The sequence below is a fragment of the Osmia lignaria genome, unplaced genomic scaffold (assembly GCF_051020975.1).
Source record: "Osmia lignaria lignaria isolate PbOS001 unplaced genomic scaffold, iyOsmLign1 scaffold0074, whole genome shotgun sequence".
Taxonomy (NCBI): Eukaryota; Metazoa; Arthropoda; class Insecta; order Hymenoptera; family Megachilidae; genus Osmia; species Osmia lignaria.
In genome coordinates this window covers 44,752-54,913 of record NW_027478215.1, presented here as the reverse complement: position 1 = coordinate 54,913, position 10,162 = coordinate 44,752, and the positions used below count along the sequence as shown (strand labels likewise).

General features: G+C 14.9%; 1 pseudogene; it reads left to right on the top strand.

Annotated features, from left to right (window-relative positions):
- The first annotated feature begins 222 nt into the window (after positions 1-222).
- Positions 223-6,715, top strand: LOC143307746 (cytochrome b pseudogene; annotated as a pseudogene).
- Positions 6,716-10,162: the final 3,447 nt, after the last annotated feature.

The following is a 10,162-nucleotide window of genomic DNA, read 5'->3' as shown; positions in this document are numbered from 1 at the left end:
TTCTAATTCTAAATTTAATATTTTATATATTATTATTTCTAAATAATTTTTATATAGTTTAATAAAACTTTATATTTTCAGTATAATATTAATAAATATAAAATTTATTTATAAAAATTATATTTATAAAAATTTTATTTAAAAATATTAAAATTACCTTAATATCTTCAATATTATGCTCTTCTTAAGCTATTTAAATTTTAAATTAAAAAAATAAAAATTAATATTATTAATAAATTAGTTAATAATATATTCATAAAATTATATTCATTTAACTTATATTTAAATAAATAAAATTTCAATTTTATAAATTTAATCTTAAATTCAAATAAATTTTTTTCATGAATATTTTCATACAATATAACTATATTTAAAGGTAAATCATAATACAAATAAATTTTTTCGATATAAAATATTGTTCTTATAAAATTTCCTATTATTAAATTTTTATAAGAATTAAAATAAAAAAACTGCCCAATCAAAATTCCACATAAAATTAATTTTATAACCATAATTTTTAAATTTATTGTTAATACAATTAAATAATTTAAATTAAAAATTTTAAAATATAAATATCCAATAAAAAAAATAGTTATTAATAAAATAAATATACAAAAATTTACCAAAATACCTTCTTTCTTAATTAAATTTACATAATAATTTTTTTTAGAAAATAAAATAAATATAATTAATCGAATAGAATAAGATACAGTAAAAATTGTAGAAAAAATTAAAAATATTATTCTAATTATATTTATTTTTCTTAAAAAAATTAATTCCATAATTATATCTTTAGAAAAATATCCTGATATAAAAGGAAATCCTATTAAACATATTAAAGAAAAAATTAAAACTATAGTTTTAAAAGGATAAATATAAATTATACCACCATAACATCGGATATCTTGATTTCTATTAAAATTATGAATAAATCTACCCACACATAAAAATATTAAAGATTTAAATAAAGCATGAATTACTAAATGAAAAAAAGCTATTTCCCAAAATCCTAATCTTAAAATTCTTATTATTAATCTTAATTGACTTAAAGTCGATAAAGCAATAATTTTTTTAAAATCAAATTCATAATTTGCAATTAAACCCGCTATAAATATAGTTAACCTAGAAATTAATAAAATATATTTATTAAAACATCCTAAAAACAAAAATTTATTATATCGAATTAATAAATAAACCCCAGCTGTTACTAAAGTTGAAGAATGAACTAAAGATGAGACAGGAGTAGGAGCTATTATTGCAGCAGGTAATCATAAAGTAAATGGAATTTGAGCTCTTTTTGTAAAAGCTACTAATACTAATAAAATTAATATTAATAAATTAAATTTATAAATTATTAAATTTCACCTCCCATATATTATTCCCATAGTAATTATTAATAAAATTCCCACATCCCCTACACGATTTCTAAAAATTGTTAATATTCCAGCATTATAAGCTTTATCATTTTGATAATAAATAATTAAACAATAAGAAATTAATCCTAAACCATCTCATCCTAATAAAATTGTTAAAAATCTAGGTCTCAAAATTATAAAATATATTGATACTACAAATAAAATTACTAAAATAATAAATCGATTTATAAATTTATCCCCTTCTATATAATAAATTCTATAAATTAATACAACTATAGAAATAAGTGAAACTAATATTAAAAATATTATTCTATAAAAATCTAAATAAATAAAAAAAGAAAATTTTATTCTATTATATCTATAAATTATTCATTCTAAAATAATTAAATTCCTATTAAAAAAAATAATTATTATAAATAAAAAAAAAAATCCCGTAAATACAAATAATATATATACAAATATAATTAAAATAATTTAAAGTACTTAATTTACATCTTTGAACCCACATTTCAAAATTTTTTTTTAAACTATTTAAATTAAATAAAAATTCTTAAATTTAAAATAACTATATTTAAAGGAATTCAATGAAATAATAAAATTAAATAATTAATTAATTTTCCTCTTCTTAATCTTTTATAAAAAAAATTCTTTCCATGAACAATAAATCTAAAAAAATATAAAGAATACATAAATCTAACTAAACAATAAAAAAATAATTTAATTATTAATAATCTTATTCAATTAACTAATCTTATCAATAAAAAAATTTCCCCAACTAAATTTAAAGAAAAAGGAGCAGCTATATTTGAAGAACATATTAAAAATCATATCAATGATATAGAAGGCATAAAAATTAAAACACCCTTATTAATAATTATCAATCGTCTATGAGTCTCCAAATAACATAAATTTAATAAATAAAATAATCCAGAAGAACACAACCCATGAGCAATTATTATTAAATATGAACCTAAAAATCTTAATTTTCTTATAGTAAATATAGAAGCTATTAATAAATTTATATGAACAACAGAAGATATTGCTACTAAAATTTTTATATCAATTTGTCGAAAACAACTAAATCTTAAAATAATCCTTCCCAATAATCCAATTTCAATAAAATACTTATTCATTTCTAAAAAATTTTGAAAAAAAATCATTATTAATCGTAATAATCCATAAGACCCTAACTTTAATAAAATTGCAGCTAAAATTATTGATCCAAATACAGGAGCTTCTACATGAGCTTTTAATAATCAACCATGAATTATATATATTGGTATTTTTACTAAAAATCCTATAATTAAATATAAAAATAAAATTTTATTTAACTTAAATTTTATTCTTTCTAATAATAAAAATCTTAAAGACCCTATTAAATTAAATAAATAAAATAATACTAATAATAAAGGTAATGAAAAAAATAAAGTATAAAATATCAAATAATATCTTGCATAAATTCGTAAAAATCCTATTCCTCATTTCATAATAAAAAAAAAAATAATTAATAAACTTACTTCAAAAAAAAAATAAAATATTAATATATTTATTCTAAAAAAATTTATTACTAAAACAATTAATATTAATATTAATAAATTTAAACATAAAATCAAATTTTTTTCCTGATTAATTCTCATAAATACTAATCCAAAAATCCATAAAGATATCATAATAATTCCATAAGAATAAAAATTTAATCCAAAATTTAATCTTAAATTAATTCATTCCATAAAAAATCTATTCATTCTTAATATCAAAAAACTCAATAAAAATATTATATTTCTAATAAAATATAACTTTTTATAAATATTAAAATTAATAATTAAAAATCCAACTATAAAAATTATACTTTCTATTATTAACATTTTAAATTTATTATTATAAAACCTTGATTTCCAATAATTCTCAATATTGACACTACAATTGATAATCCTAAAACAGCTTCACAAACAGAAAAAATTAAATAATATATAAATATTCACCTTAAATATTCCAACTCATTTAATATTAAAATTATTAAATTCAATACTACGAAAAATTCCATTCTAATTAAAAATATTAAAAAATACTTATTAATTATTAATATTATTATAAAAATTAAAACTATTAAAATTAAAAAATATCTTTTTAAAATAAATTAGACTTTATAGTTTAAAAAAAACATTAATTTTGTAAATTAATATTGAAAATTTTTTCTAAAGTCTAATTTCAAAATAATTTTATAAATATCTTTAATTCCCAAAATTAAAATTTTTATTTAAACTATATTTTGTTAATGTTAATATCAAAAATTTTATTTATATTCATAAATCTATTTATTATCACAAATATTTTATTACTTTCTTCACTACATCCAATTACTATTTTATTCTCTTTTATTATTTTCACCTTATCCTCATCTACTTTAATATTTTTAAATATAAATAATTCAATATACTCTTTTATAATTTCAATTTCTTTAATCGGAGGAATAATAATTATATTTAATTATTTTGTAAGATTAATTAACAATGAAAATTCAAAAATAAAATTTTTTGAACTAATCACTTCTATTAATTTTTTTTTTATTTCTTTTATTATAATTATTCATTTTATTAATTGAATACCAATTTTTATATTTACAGAAAACATAATTTTAAATAATAATTTATTTAAAATTCAAAATATTTATTTTTATCCAATAAATTATTTAACTATTTTTATAATCTTATTCTTATTAATTTGCTTAACTCTTTCATTCAAAATATCTACAATTAAAATAATCCCTCTTCGTAAAATTAAAATTTAATGAAAAATAAATATTTAAAAATTTTTAAATCTAATAAATTTCTTAATATCATTTATTCTTCATTCAATATTCATCCTACCCCAGTAAACATTAATTATTTATGAAACTTTGGATCAATTTTAGGAATTCTTTTATTAATTCAAATTATTTCAGGTTTCATTTTATCTATGCATTATTGTCCAAATATTAATTATGCTTTTGATAGAATTATTCACATTATAAAAAATGTTAATTCTGGATGAATATTTCGTTATATTCATTTAAATGGGGCATCATTTTATTTTCTTTGTATATATATACATATTAGACGAAATATTTTTTATCAATGTTATTCATCTCAACATGTATGAAATATTGGAATTATTATTTTATTAACTTCAATAGGAACTGCTTTTATAGGATATGTTTTACCATGAGGACAAATATCTTTTTGAGGAGCAACAGTAATTACAAATCTTCTTTCTGCAATCCCTTATATTGGACAAACAATTGTAGAATGAATCTGAGGAGGATTTTCTATTAATAATGCTACATTAAATCGATTCTTTTCATTACATTTTATTTTACCATTATTAATTCTAATAATAGTTATTATACATCTTTATTTCCTTCATATAACTGGATCTAATAATCCAATAGGAACAAATAGAAATATTTATAAAATTCCTTTCCACTCATATTTCTCATCCAAAGATATTCTTGGATTTTTTATAATTTTTATATCATTTAGATTTATTATTCTACAAAATCCTAATATATTAAATGATCCTGATAATTGATCTATTGCAAACCCTATAAATACCCCACAACATATTAAACCTGAATGATATTTCCTATTTGCTTATTCAATTTTACGAGCTATTCCCAATAAATTAGGGGGAGTATTAGCTTTACTTTTTTCTATTTTAATTCTTTTTATTCTCCCATTTATAATAAATCATAAATTTAAAACTAATAAATTTTACCCATTAAATAATTTCTTATTTTGATTTTTTATTAATAATTTCATCATTTTAACTTGATTAGGAAGACAACCTATTGATTATCCTTACACTTTAATTAATCTAATTTTTACAAATATATACTTTATATTTTTTTTTTCAAATATATATTTTATAAAATTTTGAGATAAAATCATCTATAATTATTAATTAATGAGTCTGAATAGACATATATTTTGAAAATATATTAAAGAAAAATAACTTTCTATTAATTTAAATATATAAATTTATTAATATTTTTAAAATAAAATTAATATATATATAAATTAAAATAAAAGATAAAAATTTTTTTCAACATATATATATTAATTCATCATATCGAATTCGAGGTATAATTCTTCGAATTCAAATAAAAAAAAAATTATGATATAAAATTATTAATAAAGTAAAAATTGAATAATTAAAATTAAAAAAAATAATTGATATAATCAATCTTATAAATAAAATTATTATATATTCAGCTATAAAAATTAAAGAAAATCTCCCCCTATAATATTCAACATTAAATCCTGAAACTAATTCAGACTCCCCCTCAATTAAATCAAAAGGAGCCCGATTCAATTCAATTATTATTCTAATAATTAATATAAAATATAAAGGAAAAAAAAAAAAAATAAATTTTACATTAAATTGAAATTTAATAAATGTTTCTAAAGAAAATCTCTCAATAAATATTATAATAACAAAAAATATAAAAAATAATCTCACTTCAAAAGAAATAGATTGAGAAATAGATCGTAAACACCCTAATATTGCATAAATTGAATTAGATGATCATCCTATTATTATAGTTGGATAAACTCTTAAACTTAATATTAAAAATAAAAATACCAATCCAAATTTAAAATTTATTCAATTTCTAAAATAAGGCATTAATAATCAATAAAATACCGAAATTAATAATATAATTATTGGACCTAATATATATATATATAAATTAATTTTATCCAAATATATATATTCTTTAGAAAACAATTTAATTGCATCAGAAAAAGGTTGTAATAAACCTTTAATTCCTACTTTATTTGGACCTTTACGAATTTGAATATAACCTAAAATTTTTCGTTCCAATAATGTTAAAAATGCTACCCCAATTAATACTATCACTACAGTAATTAATAAATAAATAAAATTTAAATAAATTATTATCTATAATTATATATATATTATTTAAATTCTAAATTTAATGCACTACTCTGCCAAGATAATTTAACTTATTAATAATTAATTAAAAATTATTTTTAAAACTTAGTCCTTTCGTACAAAAATCTTAAATCTTTTTAAAGATAGAAACCAATCTGACTCACGTCGATCTGAACTCAAATCATGTAAAATTTTAATAGTCGAACAGACTAAATTTATAAACACCTGCATTTATAATTAATTTTAATTCAACATCGAGGTCGCAAACACCTTTTTCAATTTGATCTTTCCAAAAATATTACGCTGTTATCCCTAAGGTAATTTATTTTTATATTATTAATTATATTTCAATTTAAAATTCTATCAATCAATATTTTAAAATTTTAAAGTTAAATAAATTTAAAAATCCTCCCAACTAAATATATTAATACAATTTATAAAATTTATAATATATAAAATTCTATAGGGTCTTATCGTCCCTTAAATAAAATTAAGCATTTTGACTCAAAATTTAAATTTATTTTATATTATTGAGACAGTTTATATTTCATTAATTCATTCATCCCAGCCTTCAATTAAAAGACAATTGATTATGCTACCTTTGTACAGTCAAAATACTGCAGCTATTTAATTCCTCATTGAGCAGAACTGACTTTATATTAAATTCAAAAAGACATGTTTTTGTTAAACAGGTGAATATAATTATTTTGCCTAGTTACTTAAATATATATTTATATATATATACTATTCATAAAATAATTTATACAAATTAAATTACTAATTTAATCATTATATTATAACTAATATTATTAAAATTATTTTTTTTTTAAAATCAATATATATAATTAATTTTACTATAATTAAAAATTTATTAATAAATTATTAAATACTCATTAAATTCTTTTAAATTTTAAAATTAATCTTTTTAATTTTAATTTAAATTATTATATAAATTTAATTTATAGATTATCCCATAAATTATTTATATTTTCTAAAATAAACTTTTTTATTTAAATTTACTTTAAAAAATATATAAATTAAATTTAATTCAAAAATAACTAGATATCATTAAAATTGAATAACATCTAATCTCTAAATATATATTTATAATTTTTATTCAACAAAAAAAATTTTATATATTTAACTCTTTTAATTTCGAGATATTTAATTTATTAAAAATTTTTAAATTAACCCTGATACAAAAGGTACAAAATTTTACTTTAATTTATAAAATTTTAAAATTTCATTTACATTACTTATATATATAAATATATTTATTATTTCTTAAAATATTACTTTAACATAAAATTTTTATAAAAACTTTTTATAATATACTAATTAAAACAATAAAAAAATTTTATTTAATTAATTAATTAAAATTTTAATAATTAAATTAATCTTTTCAGTGTAATTGAAAAATTTTATTTAAACTAAAATTTTATCTAAGAACATTTTCCAATATTCTTACTTTGTTACGACTTATTTCAAATTTTATTGAAATTGACGGGCAATTTGTACATTATATAAAAAAAAAATTCAAATTAATATAACAATTAATTTTACTTTTAAATCCTTTTTATTAAAAATATTAAAACTTCTAACTCAAAAATTATTTATTAATGTAACTCATATTATCTAATAAATACTTTATTTTGATTTGAATTTTTTTTAAATATAATAAAATTTTAATTATAATATTTATACAAAATTTTTAAACAACAATACAAAAATAATTTATAATATTTTATTAGTACTTCCTATCGTGGATCATCAAATTAATATACAAGTTCCCCTAAAATTTTATATAACTGCCATATCTTATAATTTTAATGCTTTACATTTAATAATTAATTATTTTTTAAAATTAATATAATAGGGTATCTAATCCTAGTCTTACTTTTTAATCTTTGTAATTTCCATTAAATAATTATTAATTATTATAAAATTATTATATTTCACCATTATAAATTTAATTTTATTAATTATTAATTATAAAATTACTATATTTAAAAAAATTAACTCTTAAATCTAGTTTAACCGCTATTGCTGGCACTAAATTAAAATTTAATAAAATTATTTTCCATTAAAAACTTTCATTTTAATTAAAAGTATTATATATTAATTAACTAATAATATTTATTATTTAAATAAATACCCTATATTAAACTTTATATATATTTAAATAATTTAATTAATTATAAATCTAAAATCAAAATTTTTTCTAATAAATTAAATTCACAAAATTAAATTTAAAATACTTTTTCTATTCATATATATATATATATATATATATATATTAAAATTAATTTATTATACAATTAATTTAATTATAAATTTTAATATATAAATATATATATATATATATATATATATATATATATATATATACATAAACTATTCCTAATTTAAATTAAAAATAAATAATAATAAAAATAATTTTAAATTTAAATATAAAAAATTTATATTAATTCTAAATTTATTTAATTTTATAAAATTAAAATTTATATTTTTATACAAAACTAAAACAATTTTAAAAATAAAACTTTAATATAAAAATTTAAAATACAATTTTTAATATAATTTTTATTATTTAATAATTCATATTCTCTATATAAATTATAGGACTATCATTTAGATAGTCCTAACGTTCCTTTAAATAATAAATATTAAAATTAAAAATCATAAATCTAAATATAAAATTTAAAATACAATTTTTAATATAATTTTTATTATTTAATAATTCATATTCTCTATATAAATTATAAATCATTTAGATAATCCTAACGGTTCATTTAAATAATAAATATTAAAATTAAAAATCATAAATCTAAATATAAAATTTAAAATACAATTTTTAATATAATTTTTATTATTTAATAATTCATATTCTCTATATAAATTATAGGACTATCATTTAGATAATTCTAACGTTCCCTTAAATAATAAATATTAAAATTAAAAATTATAAATCTAAATATAAAATTTAATACAATTTTTAATATAATTTTTATTATTTAATAATTCATATTCTCTATATAAATTATAGGACTATCATTTAAATAGCCCTAATGTTCCTTTAAATAATAAATATTAAAATTAAAAATTATAAATCTAAATATAAAATTTAATACAATTTTTAATATAATTTTTATTATTTAATAATTCATATTCTCTATATAAATTATAGGACTATCATTTAGATAAATCTAACATTCCTTTAAATAATAAATATTAAAATTAAAAATCATAAATCTAAATATAAAATTTAAAATACAATTTTTAATATAATTTTTATTATTTAATAATTCATATTCTCTATATAAATTATAGGACTATCATTTAGATAAATCTAACGTTCCCTTAAATAATAAATATTAAAATTAAAAATTATAAATCTAAATATAAAATTTAATACAATTTTTAATATAATTTTTATTATTTAATAATTCATATTCTCTATATAAATTATAGGACTATCATTTAAATAAATCTAACGTTCCCTTAAATAATAAATATTAAAATTAAAAATTATAAATCTAAATATAAAATTTAATACAATTTTTAATATAATTTTTATTATTTAATAATTCATATTCTCTATATAAATTATAGGACTATCATTTAGATAGTCCTAACGTTCCTTTAAATAATAAATATTAAAATTAAAAATTATAAATCTAAATATAAAATTTAATACAATTTTTAATATAATTTTTATTATTTAATAATTCATATTCTCTATATAAATTATAGGACCATCATTTAAATAAATCTAACATTCCTTTAAATAATAAATATTAAAATTAAAAATCATAAATCTAAATATAAAATTTAAAATACAATTTTTAATATAA